The sequence below is a fragment of the Pinus tabuliformis genome, chromosome 8 (genome assembly GCF_031772625.1).
Source record: "Pinus tabuliformis cultivar Carrire ecotype Pingquan chromosome 8, CPIR1, whole genome shotgun sequence".
NCBI lineage: Eukaryota > Viridiplantae > Streptophyta > Pinopsida > Pinales > Pinaceae > Pinus > Pinus tabuliformis.
Window position 1 is genome coordinate 1414548077 of NC_142294.1, and position 14240 is coordinate 1414562316.

General features: G+C 34.9%; 1 long non-coding RNA gene across 1 annotated transcript; it reads right to left on the bottom strand.

Moving 5' to 3' along the window:
• Positions 1-9693: 9693 nt before the first annotated feature.
• LOC149240888 (uncharacterized) lies at positions 9694-10460 on the bottom strand. Its single transcript, XR_016245565.1, has 2 exons — positions 10325-10460; positions 9694-10240 (listed from the first exon to the last, which is right to left on the bottom strand). It is a non-coding gene; the product is annotated as an uncharacterized LOC149240888 (long non-coding RNA).
• Between the last annotated feature and the right edge of the window lie 3780 nt (positions 10461-14240).

Below are 14240 nucleotides of genomic sequence, written 5' to 3' on the forward strand. Positions count from 1 at the left end.
TTGGAGTATGCCGACAGAGAAATAGTTATTCCTTCCTTTTATATAATCTAACAAAATGAAGGGACAAAACCTTCAAAAAATATTTTGTAATGTCCTCTTCACCATCACACAATATCCTATCTTTTTGTCAAATAGAATAATACACAGTCGAAATACAATTTCCTCATAAAAACTAAGGGTTGCCATCTAGCGGAAAAACCTTAAATTAACATAAATTATATCGTCAAATATTCCACCTAATGAATAACCTAAATTGACTAAAATTTACATTTTTTGACAAGGAAATTTGTATCTAAATTTATCCACGAGGGTTCTTCCCCAAACCCTAACGAGAGGGGGACTAAAATCATGTTAACACCCCCTCATGATGATAGTGTGGGGCCAAGCCCCCACACACCCCCTTGTCGGGGACTAGGATCCAAACGTGGCTAAAAAGTGACCTCTAAATGAAGAATATAATTAGGCTCCACACCCAACAATCACCCACTGAGAGACTAAACTTTAACACTGCACCACTGGTTCACTTATTGGACAATGCTTCCACCTGTCCTTGTTGTTTCTCATATTTACCATAATACTTGAAGTTCAATTTAAATTTATTATAATATCAATTTCTCCTTAGTTACCACCTTTGTTAACATGTATGTAATATTCTGGCTAGTGTGTATCTTTTCCAGCTTCAATTTTCCATCTTACAAAACTAACTGTATGAAATGGTAATTGAGCTATCTATTTTTCCTCTTAGAATGAAATGTTGAGTTCTTTGAAATATGAATGACACTTTGGTTGTCACTATATAACCTATCAATCTCCTTCTTCTTGCCCAATTGGTCCATAAACATTTGTAACCAAATCATTTCTTTACTCAAAATTGTAGCAACAACATACCCAACTTCCATCGACGAAAGTGCAACAATGAATTGAATTTTAGAAAATGAAATTATTTTTGTTCAACCTATCATATGGTGCTCATAGTATTATCTCTATCACCTTCCATATCTACATCAACATATCCCCTTAGAACAATGTTTAAACATCTAAAACATAATGCTTGATTAGTGGTGCCTCTCAAATATTTGAGAATCCACTTCACTGTCATCTAATTCTCTTTTCCTAGATTGCCCATATACCTTCTCACAACTCCCATTACATGTGAAATATGAGGCCTTGTACACATCATTGCATCCATTAGGCTTCCAACTACTCATACATATGGAACTTCAGACATATAATCCATATCTTTCTGAGTGTTGGGACACATATCCATACATAGTTTGAAATGGCTAGCCAAAGGTATATTAACATATTTTTCATTATAAATTTTAAATATTTCCAAAACATTATCTATGTACTCACTCTAAGACAATGTTAATTTTTAATTTTTGTTGTGTCCAGTTATTCTCATATGAAGGATTTTCATTCCAACACCAAAATCCTTCATTGCGAATGAATAGCCAATTTTCCTATGAGCACATTTATTTTTTGCATGTTATACATTGCAACAATCATGTCATCTACATAAAATAACAATATAATATAGCTTCCATGATTCTCCTTCTTAAGATAAACACAATGGTCATAGTGACATCTAGTATAACCTTGTTCAGACATAAACATGTCAAAGTTTAGATATCACTACATAAAACTGTCCTAATGATCTATGGTTTTTGTAATCATATAAATGATAACGAAAATCATTAATACCATATCCAGTGAAGGTACACTTCTTTAATTTTTCCTCAAGATTTATTCTATTTGCTTTACTAATGTGGACAAATGCTTCAAACCAAAATTCTTTTGAATTGAGTAATTTACCTTCTTACATGTACATGTCTCCTTTGGAATTCCACCATCGAAGGAACTTGAAGGCCATTTTTTATAAGATAAATAACAATATCAATAGCATTTTCCCGACATTTTAAAGGTAACCTAGGATGTAATCTCATACACCTTAGATGCTCCATGATTGTTTTGTTCATCCTTTCTAACACACCATTTTCTTGTGGTATTCCTCAAACAATATTCTTTCCATGGATTCCATGGTATGACTTTCTACACTATTCACCTTCATTGTATGCTATGGGACACTTTAAATTATTTCCTATCTCGTTCTCGACCAAAGCTTTCTATTTCTTAAAATTATAAAAAACATCAGCTTTATTTCTAATACAATAAACCCATGTTTTTGCATTTACATCATCAATAAAAGTAACGTAATAGCGAGAACCATGGGAGATGTTACCTGACCACTTCCCCATACATATATATGCACAATATCTGAGTTCTCACTCTTCTTTTCTTTCCCAAATCTGAGAAATTCGACTCTCTTTTATTTTCCATAAACACAACTCTCACAAAAATCCAAATCTACATACTTCAAACGGGGAAACAATTTTTTTGAGTGAAGAATTTTCATTCCCTTCTCACTCATGTGCCCAAGCCTAATATGCCACAATGTCATATATGCTTCTACATAGGCTAAAACATTAGAAAAATTAGAAATAAAATTGAATAAATACGATGTACTAGCCTTTTCTCCTTTTAATATTATTGAGGCCCCTTTAGTGACCTTGTAGGTTTTGTTTAGAAATTTTTTATACATCCTCCACCTCCCAAATTCCCTATTTAAATTAGACTTTTTTCAGATTTAAAACATGTGCTACCTCCTATAGAAACAACTAGTTGCATTCTATTTTTTTATAAGTACCTTTACCCATTCAAATAATTTTACACGGTTTATCATCGCCCATAATTTTATTAATAAACACTAAAATAAAAGCTACAAAACTCTTTTTAAAATATTATAAAATTCTTAGGGTTTAGGGTTTACGGTTTAGGATTTATGGTTTGGGGTGTAGGGTTAAGTGTTTAGGGTTTATAACACCTTAGCAAATTATTTGAATAAGCACTTAAATAAAAGTTACAAAACTATTTTTAAAATGTTATAAAATGCTTCGGGTGTAGGGTTGAGGGTTTATAACGCTTTAGTAAATTCTTTTAATAAACACTTAAATAAAATTTACAAAACATTTTTTAAAATGTTGTAATATCCTTAGGGTTTATAACACTTTAGTAAATTCTTTTAGTAAACACTTAAATAAAAGTTACAAAATGCTTTTAAAAATGTTATAGAATTCTTAGGGTTTATGGTTTAGTGTTTAGGGTTTAGGGCTTAGGATTTAGGGTTTATAACACTTTAATAAATTATTTTAATAAGCACTTAAACAAAAGTTACAAATAGTTTTAAAATTCTTATAAAATTTTTAGGCTTTAGCATTTAGGGTTTAGTGTTTATAACACTTTAGTAAATGTTTTTAATATACACTTAAATAAAAGTTACAAAACTCTCTTTAAAATGTTATAAATTAATTAGGGTTTATGTTTTTCAGTTTAGGGTTTAGTGTTTAGGATTGAGGATTTATAATGCCTTAGTAAATTATTTTGATAAAAACTTAAATAAAAGTTACAAATTTTTTTTTAGAATGCGATAAAATGCTCAAGGTTTAGGGTTTATAAGGCTTGAGTAAATTTTTATAATAAACACTTAAATAAAAGTTAAAAAAACACTTTCTAAAATGTGATAAATTGCTTAGGGTTTAGTGTTAAGGGTTTAAGTTTTTTTAACACTTTAATATCAATACAAAAAAATTAACCCTTTCTACTTTTAAATTATCAATCATCTATTTAAACAAATTAGAACACCAATATAATATACCAAGGAAGTAATTCGCAATAAAGATAAAATTAGTAAACATTAGCCTTGAAGACAAATGAATAAAATGAAACCCCATATTATTTTTTCTTCTTGTTTAAAATTTTTCAATAATCGATTGAAACAAGGTAGAACCACGTTGTCCTCTTCATTATTTGTGAATATTTTATGTGGAAACAAAAGAAAAATTAAAGCTTCAACAAACCCAATGTTTAAACTTACATTGGATGGTTTGAGCATAAATTCACTGTTCTGTCCATGGGAGTTAGGTCATAGAAATTCATGAGAACAGATGAGAGATCCTAGCTCAAAAATCCAGTTTACAATTAATGCTAATGAGAATATTACTTCAGATAGTAAATAAATCCTAAATGTGTATGAATATATTGTGAAAGAAAGTTGAAGGGGAAAATAGGCCCTCCCTCATTCCATCCCTTTTTCACTCTCTCTCTCTCTCTCTCAATCCCTATAACTCTTGCTCTATCTCGCTCCTGCTATCTCTCTCTCATAGTGTATCAATCTTTCTCTTTATGACTCTTACTATGTGTCTCTCTCACTCTCTCTATGATATTGTATCATTCTCTATCCCTCTCTCCATTAATCTCTCACTGTATCATTCTTTGTATTACTCTCTCTCTTATCCCCTCTCCCTCTCTCTCTTCATCTCTCTCTCCCTCTCTCTCTCCATTTCCACTTCCTCCTCCCTTCCCTACTCTCTCCTTCTCTTCGTCTATATCTCGGTTTCTTTCTCTCACATGCTCTACCTCTCTCTTGATATATCCCTCTCTCAGTGCCTCCCAATAATTCCCTTTCTCACTCTGAGAATGTCTCTCACACACAATCTCTCTGAGATTATATCCTTCTCACTCTCTTGCTTTAATTGTCTTCCCCTCACTCCCTCCCTTTCCTCTCACTCTCACTCTCATTCTGACTACCTCTCTCTCTCCCCCTCTCCCACTTCCAATCTTTCTTTACGTCTCTCTCCTAGCCCTCTCTATCTCCCTCCTCCTTGCTCACTCTCCCTATCTCTCATTCCCTCTACCTCTGTCTCTCACTCTTCCTCTCTCTCATTCTCCATGTCCCTCTCTCTCTCTCTTGATATCCCCCACCCCTCGCCCTCCCTCTCTCCCACCCTTTCTCTCTGTCTCTTGCACTCCTTCCCTTAAAAAAGACACACTTCACTTAACATTACTTAGCATTAAGTGAAACTAATTCTTTCAACAAAAATATATGGTGACAATATCCAATTTTATATACATTATAAACATGAAATCAATTTTATAATATTAATAAAACAATCACAACCTATTATGCCATTTAAAGTGCAATTTTAAAACCTAAAAATAAAGACATAAATTCTAGCAATTTTTATAAAAAAAATAGATTGTAACATTAGTATTTTTTTATCAAGTCATAATAACCCTGCAATATTTAAATACATGTTAAATAAATATACATTTTCATATTTAGAAAAAATAAAAAATTACCTAAAAATAATAACGGACATAAATTAAATAACAAGTTTATATTACCTTACACTAAAAATTTATATTTTATCATTAACATAAGTCAATGTTGTTTTATAATAAAAAACGAATAAACAAATATATAATTATAAAAAATATAAATTTATAATATGTATATATATTTTCAAGATATTTTTTAGTTAATGGAAAAAACAAAACAACTGGAGCATCTCGCAATAATAAAATATACGTTAAACAAAACGAAACTGAAAAAAACATAATAATAAATTTAGTGGAAAAAACAAAAAAGAATAGAGAATGAAACTAATAGCGGAGAAACTATTTAATCCTCTACATAAATACTCCATTTATAAGAACAATTTAATAGATTTTAGGTACGGTATTTGCAATTCGGGCCATTGTGCCATGTCATTCTGTCTGGTTTGAGATTTGCCTACTGAGAAGATGATGGACGGAACGAGGTTTTACGAGAGAAAGCATTGGAGTAACATCTGTGAGGGTTTTCAGTAGCAACAATTTGAAATGATAATTTCTTATCTCATCATTTCTTCCACGAGCAAAGACGACTTTTCCGTTCATTCTTGTTGTGATAATAGAGGTTGAGATAAGACCAAAATGAAATACTTTGCGAAATGCAGAAGACATTAACAGTAATGAACGACAGACTAGTGTTTTGATGGATTCAGAGATTGGAGCATAACAAGCCGTGAGTAATAATAAAATTTACCCAGAATTAAATGGGTTCCAATGGGTTTCATGGTGAACAATCTTTTGTTAAAATATAATAACGTAGATAAAGGGTGAATTGAAATAAAGAATGAGGGGATGAAATATAATCAATATAGATAAAAACGAACTGAAATCAAGAAACCCTTTTCATGGATAACGAGCCGCAACCAAAAACCAATTTGCCTACTTTTCACTGGATAACACAACAACCTTAGATTTGAACAATAGAACATCAGTTTTGCTCGATAAGAAGATGGTGGAAGGAATTGAGTTGAGTCAGATTTGTTCGGAGTCATTTTGAAAATCCATAGAAATCGTTTGGCAGTGTTTATGAATTGGTTTCGGCGTGTAATGGTGGATTTCTTGAAAGATCAGTTTCCGCTCGAACAACGACTTATTGTAACATAGGAGGCCTAGATCATCTAAAGATATCAATGAATTTAACTCTCAAGCCTTTGATTAATGTTGATGCAACTCTCAAGGAATATTCTATTTCTTGGCGAAATACATTACTATTACTGTTGATTTAATTCTAAAACTCTCAATGAATATTATATCGCTTGACCAAACAAACACCGCTGCAAAGAATAGAAGAAAACTAACCGTAAAGCCTGGCTGGCTTGATCCTCATCCAAACACACACAATGGACGAAGAATGAACCATGAGGGCTAGCTGGCTTCATCCCCATCCAAACACATAGATGCATACGCTCCAATGCCATTACAATAGATTCATGAACATTTAAACACACATATGATTACGCGCTCAGGCTTTAAAGAATGCGCTGAACGCATACAAGCAATTGTAGTGGTTGTATGAGCTAATGGAACTACGATATACAAATGTTTTCAGAATCCTTCCCTTCTTCGCTTTGCTTTTCTCTCGAGGCTTTTAACTTTGTTATAACTGCAACCTCTTTAGATTTTGCGTTTTCTTTTTTTCCTTAAATCATTTTTCTTTCTTCATATTGTAATTATAATTTTTTTTGTTTTTTAGCTTTATTATAAGCCCAGTCATTGGTTCGTTTTTTTCTTTTTGCTTTTTTTTTTTTTTTGTTTTTGATATTTTTTGTGTTTTTTTTAATTTTGCTTTTTTGATTTTCTTTCTTGAAATCAGTGCCACATCAGAGGACAACGACACTCAGAACTTGAAAACGGAGATCGTGGAGGGTATCCGAGGGAGATCGGGATAAAACAGCTATGATGTGTTCTGGAAAATTCGAAAAAGACATAACCGTTGCGGACACTAAGAAATAAATAAGGATTGAACTTAGCTTGTTTTCCATCCGTCTAGAGCGCTCGTAGAAAGCCTTGCTGGTGCGCATCTGCGTGGGAGTTGTTGATTAACCACTTATCATCCAGACGGAGAATGCAGACATAGAATCCACTGAATGCGAGGGCACTACATAGAATCCTCATTATCCTCTGAACGCTCAAAGGCATGTCGAAGGGATCCAAAAGGTCAACTTATAATCCCATTGAAATTTCTGTAAATTGCAGGATGCAGAGCAGGATCACATGGAGTGGGAGCATGGTGGTTCATTTCGTCCAGGTGATCGAGCATGGAGTGGGAGCATGGTGGTTCATTTCGTCCAGGTAATTGAGCATGGGATGGGAGTTCTGGAGCTATGCGTGTAGAGCCTAATCAGGTGGTCCCCATCATAAATTGCAGTAAGTCATCGATACTCTGCAAAACAAAGCGAATTGACCCTTCAACCCTTCGACCAGTAGAGGGTTCATGCTAAGGCAATTTGACCATCCAATATTCTAACCCTTGTGGCTTCCACTAAATGCTAATGGGGCTTGACCGACTCTGCATATGTGCTGGAGTGAAGCACATAGAGAGGAACCATCGTGTGAAGAACCAGCGAGAGGACGTGGTGGTTTACGTGGTGATCGAGGACACCTGATGGGATTTCAGAAAAGGAGACCGTCAGATTCCATTTCTGTGAACACCCTCTGTGTAATATACCTATTGTGATTAACCCCACGTAAGGTAATTTTAAATTACCAATCAATTAATCAAACCTGCGTAAAAGTAATTTTAAATTACATATCAGTTACAACTAATTCTTGGCATTGGTTAAATGGATCAGCAAGCACCCTAACACGGGGGAAGAAAGGGGGATGGAGAATGGTGTGCTGCAGTGACAGACAGAAAGGGAGAAAAGAAAAGGAAAAGAACATACCTTGTTTTGGACTAAGTCTGGTAAAGACCAGATAGTCAAGACCCTAGGTGCTGTCTTACTGAGGATTGGGATCCGGTAAGCATAAGCTCGGGGGGAGACTCAGGTCCCGAAGGACAAAGTCTCAAGGATGGGTGGTTAAAGAGCTTTACACAAGAGATTGCAGGAGGCTTGCTACCAGAAGTACAATACGCACGGTGACCAGGTAAGTATCAGAAACCTATTGTATTTATAGTGTTTTATCAGAATGGTAGATTAAATAATTGATGTTACCGTTTACACGCTATTAGACCAGAATACTCGTAAATCTCTGCTATTCATAGCATGTAAAGATTGAATGAGAGATAGAACTCGTATCCTGGTTATAAAACCCAATCCTTGGGAATTTAAGGCATTAGATAGGAAATGCTGCCTAGCATTAAATCAGACAGCAGAGCTGTGTTATTCTCTGTAGGAATCCCGAGACACATATCCTGTCCCTGTAGAAGTTAGGCCAGGCAAAAAGGGATTTATTTAATAAGAACCGCAGAGGTTCTACGTTATACTAAGTACTGTAACTTGCATTTAACAAAAAAAGAATAAACCCTTATTCTGTGGGTAACTATTAGTTTTTGGACCGCGTATACTGGTTTCATTTCATAAAGACAGATGGAGGGAGAGAGAGCCATAACAAAAGCTGTAAGTTAGGGTTTCAAGCGGAGTCTTGACTGAGCAACTGCGTTAGTATTGATAAACTAATAACCAAGAAATATTTATGACAGCGCCGTAATTGGCTTAGCCACCGAAGGCCTGTATTGTATCAAAAACCTCAGACAGAAGTACGAGGACCTATCATAAGTGTAGTATTAATTTCCTCGCATCATAACCTGAGCCAAGAATGCCGGATATGCAATGCATGCAAGAGCATTCCGCTCTGTTTTCACTTAGAAACAGAAAAGGTCAAACTAAATGGAGCTTATAAATATATATAAATTTCAAAAGAAGATAAAGAACCGAGCTTATAATCATGTATGAATTTCACATGGCGCATTGAATAAGAGCTTGTAAATGTAAACCAGGGACAGAGCTTGAAACAACACATGAACCTCAAATAAAAGCAATGGAAGGATTTAAAAGCTGACGTAAATGACAAACCCTCGAGGTATCGAGTGGTAATTATTCAATGATGAAATGAGAGCCTGCTCTAAGCATAGTAAGGGCGTGAGATAAGCTTTACTGTAACAACCATTGACATATATATATATATATATATATATATATATAATATATATATATAAACGAGAACATGAAATTCATATATGATCCATAAAGCCAGCTATACATACATTTCTGGTTGAAGAATTTAGAACTGTTAGAAAAGGAATAACCTTATTAAATACTGGTAAACCTGTTGGTTTGAACAGTGGTCTATCCACAGAGAACTCTAGCCGGGGTCGACCATGCATCCATCGAGTTCGGATGCAGGTGCAACCCTTATGGCGTTCCTAGTGCATGTACACTTACGTAGAAAGCAAGCAAATGCATAACAGAGGAATTGAACCAAGTAGAATATGTACAAGCAAACACATAACAGAAGAACTGAACCGAGTAGCATATGTATAAGTAAAAATATAATTATACAGACAAGGAAATTGTATTTGCTTAAACAGGAAATGTATAAGAGTGGCTTCCCAAGCACTGTACAAAGAAGGAAGTCTTTAAACTGGAATATAACCATGGCCGCGTTAACCAAGAACCGCCATCCCATATCGGGTCCAGAACTATATACATACACGGCAAAAGTATAGAGCATCATAGCCTAAGCAAAGTCTAATAACATAGATGTAGCTACTTCACAGAACGGTCGAGCGGTACAGTCTCATGAACCAGAGACTGCCTCCTCTGCCGCAGTATCTAAATAAGGGGATTAACCCAGAAATCAAGAGGTTCTCCATCATCTGCGCCCAAGAAGAAGATTGGGAGCTCAGAATCGCTCGGAGTTATAACACTGACAGAGGACAAATGCCGAATAATCAATATACATCGGGGTTAGGAGGAAATCTTGTATGCACCTGTGGAGAACCCGGCCGTAGCAGTTGACAGAGTGTGCAGACCGCCGAGCAGCTCCCAAAACCGCCATCCATAACCTGTAATCAAGGAAGACTAGTGATTGACATTTCTCGGAATTAAATACAGAAAACCTCGAAGTGTTTAACCAAAACAAAACTCACCAAGCCAGTTCGGTAGCTGGTATCCCTGGAATGGTGGCGCCATGACAAATAATACAAGCTGGAGGAGAAATTGTATCAGAACCAAGGGTTTGATACACAGCCGAGACAGAATGGAGCGGAGACAAATGAACGCCGAGCAAAACCAAGGAAATCGCGAGGTATGCGGAGGTTTACCTTTATAAACACCAAGAGCCTTTTTCAGACGTGGAGCGTTTGCCTCCATTGATCTCTGCCAACGAATAACCACCGTTGATCATTGCGGGAATACCAAAGAGTAGGGCGGAAAAGTCCCTAACGGGAGCCACCCCCGTTCACGTGAAGAAGTCAGTCAGCCTTAAAGGTAAGTCCAGGTGTCATGAGATGGCTTTGCCAACTCTCACCTTCAGCACGGAAGCCAGTACGTGTAGATGCAAGGTATTAAAGTACTCACAGCATAGAATCATGTGCAGATGTTTCATAACCAAGTTATGTGAACTGCCTTAATAAAACAACCCTTCGACATATGTATGGTAAGGTATCATGATAAGACCTTATGCACTATGCAGATAAGATGTATATATACGGTTAATGTTATTAGTGCATATAAGATCCATGTACATGGTTAGGATTATTATTACCGTAACCAAAAACTTTTTTTATATGCTTAAAGTTAATCGGTAGAGATGTGACAATTGGTATCAGAGCTAAAGGTTGCAATACTGGCGCCTTTGGGAATTGGTAAGCAGAAAGGATATTGAAGTACGCCATCAGTAGGCATTATCTCAGGTATGAGTTTAATCGTTCGCATATTCATTTATGTCGTACACTACTTTTGGCGTGACAGGTGTGATTCATGTTTATAACTTCTTTGAGAAGTAGGTGATAAGTTGTTGCATAACTACGTTCATAACGTTGGATTCCTGATGAGGAAAAGACAATGAAAACTTTTGTCGCACTTACAAACAAACATTTGAACACTCATTACACTTAAGAACTATATTGAACACTCATTGAGGAAGTGACAACCAACTACCAACTTTTGATTTGCACATATGGCAATAACAACAATGCATATATTGAACTAGATTGAAATTACAATGAACGAAACTTAATGAGCCAATGCATGAATATAAAATTAGGGGAAACATCCTTGAATAGGATGAAAAATTGTTTTAAAAAGAACATTAGAAGAACCCCTTTAGATATTGAAAACATGCAATGAGTCAAGCAGCGAGACTTGATTTTCATAACTAACTTTTGATTCAGTCTTGTCATGGATGCATGAAGACGATTGGTAGATGAGATTGGTTAGTGTTGTATGACTAACCCATAGAAATTATGTGCATTAATTCAATTGGACTAAGATTGTTACATTTCGTAAACAAGTGAAGGTTGAATGGTGTCACATGCATGGAATGTGTGTATGAAGATTCTTTACTCTCTCTGTGCTATAGTCCAGTTGTTCATGAGAAGAGTTCTTAATTTTATTCACCATGAGAATGCATGATGAAGAGTATATGCTTATGTCTTAATAGATTTAATGATGATTACCCTCTAATCAACTGAAATCCATTAGCATGATATGTGTTTATCATTACTTGTTGAGAGATAAAAACTATTGGAACCTCGATGTAAGGATGGTTGAATTTATCTCTACGATGGGAATGATGGATTTCTTATGCATGTTGCATGCCAATGTGAAGTAAATTGTAGAGGCATGTGCAGTGGGTAACATTTCTAGGACCTATTCATGGTATAATTACATGTGATAATTATACATAAATAGACTACCTGTGTTAATACAGCTGTCAGTAAACTCTAATTGCCTTCCCCAACCTTAGATGCTTCCAAAGGAAAAGGAAGCAAGGAGAAGGAAGAAGATCGTGCTGTAGGGACAGACAGAGATGGGAAAAAGAAAATCGCTAAGTCTGGTGATGACCAGATAAAGCAAGCTTTGAGTGTTATAATCTTGCAGAAGACTCTAAGTCTTGGGATGACTAGATGGTGCTCGATGAGCATGTGAGTATTTCCTTGACCATGCTTAAGGAGTTGGAAAATGATAACCATAGTGTGTTGATGTTAATGATTTTCATAATGTCTCCTTGAAGTCATTATTTTGAAAGGGACACATAGTACTGTTATGATAGTTGTTGCATCTAGCATCAAGTGGTAACTCTGGTGCGTGTGTGACACTTAGGAGATGATGCTTCTAATTGCATAAGTAGAGCCATTGCTTCCAGTAAGGGTGGTTTAACTTGTTAATTATGCATGTTGGTCCAAGGATAAGATAAGTGTCTTGTTCACTTATTTGAAGAACATGTATGAATGTTTTATATGAATCCTTAGTAGAGAAAGTATTTGAATGCATGCAATAAAAGAATGGTTCTTTTATAGATTTTTTTCTTGGTAAAGAAAATGGGTTAAGGCATGCAGTTAAAGATTGATGATTCATATGTTTTCTGGGTAGAGAAAATATGATAATACTTGCAGTAAAAGAATTGGTTATTTTATATGCTTCTTAGTAAGAGAATAGGTAGTTCCTCCTAGTAGGACTACATGTGAGTCTTGTGAGAGAAATGTTTGTCTCTTGTTGTTTTTCTTGGAATAAAATCCTTGCTAAATATAGCCAGGAATCTTCTTGAGAAAGAGGATGAAGCATATAAATGTCCTGAGGACATAGCATGGAAGGTGGCCAAGTTTTCTTGAATTAAAGTATGTATCTTTATTTGATAAAAGCTTCTTGGAAAATATATATATATATGCCAATTGCATTATGATTCTAGTTAGTCTCTAAGTTCTAGAAAAATGATTATGCATTACATGCATGATAAAAGATAACTAAGGATGTGCTTCTAGGCACATAGATATTTATCCCTAATTTCTTGAGGAAAGAGTATATTACATATATACATAAATATCGTCTCATCCTAAGAGTATGCATACTTCATGTATGAAGATAAAGGATTTTATGAGAATTCTTGAAAATGGAAATAGAGGTTCCTTCCTTTAAAGACACATTAGAATAGTGTTCATACAATAACCAAAATCCTTACTTGTTGCATGAAAAGAACTATGTGCATTAAAGTAAAGTAATTGTGTTAGGAGCACACATGTTGCATATTGGTAGCTGTTTGACCTTGGAATTATGAGTCTGTGGGTACTTAGAGAAAGTGGTCATGCTAGCTTCCTTGAAAATGATAAATCTCTTGGAGAGATTGTCTTGTTGGATGAGCTGTGTTGATTGCTTGATTTTGATACATAAAGGATAATTAATCCTTGTTTTTGTATCCTGATTTTTATGCCTAAAGATAGATACCTTTCATAATTTCTGGAAAGGGAATCTTGAGAAACCCTCACATCTGAAGATAGAGAAATGAGGATTAAAATGACTTCCTTTAAGAAAGAGGTATGTGGTTTGTCGTATGAAATGATGGTGGTCTTCTAGTGAAGGGAATAAGTGTTGCATACATTAAAGAAGGGCTTATACGATAAGCAATAGTATGCACAAAGATTAGTCATTGTGACATAAGAGTTGTGTTCTTGTATGTTAGAGAAATTATGTTTAATTACACTAACAATGCATGACCCAAGCTAGCCATAGTAAACGTAAGATAATACTCCATTAATGATGATTTGAATTGGAACAACAGACTATGGCAAAATTGGAAATGCTGAGAGTATTAACTCAACTGTTGCTGACATTTATACATTAATGAGTATTTGCATATACTTTTATACATGACAAGATTGTATGTATGAACACTCTTGGAAATGAAATACGTGTTAACTAATGCATATTTATAACTAACGTTGCTGATGGGATTAAGTAGTGGTAGCTTAATGGCAACAAGAAAACTCATCACATAAATTGCTGCAATGTGAAATGCAATTATAAATGAGAAAGAATGATGTTATATGATATGCATGAATTATGTTA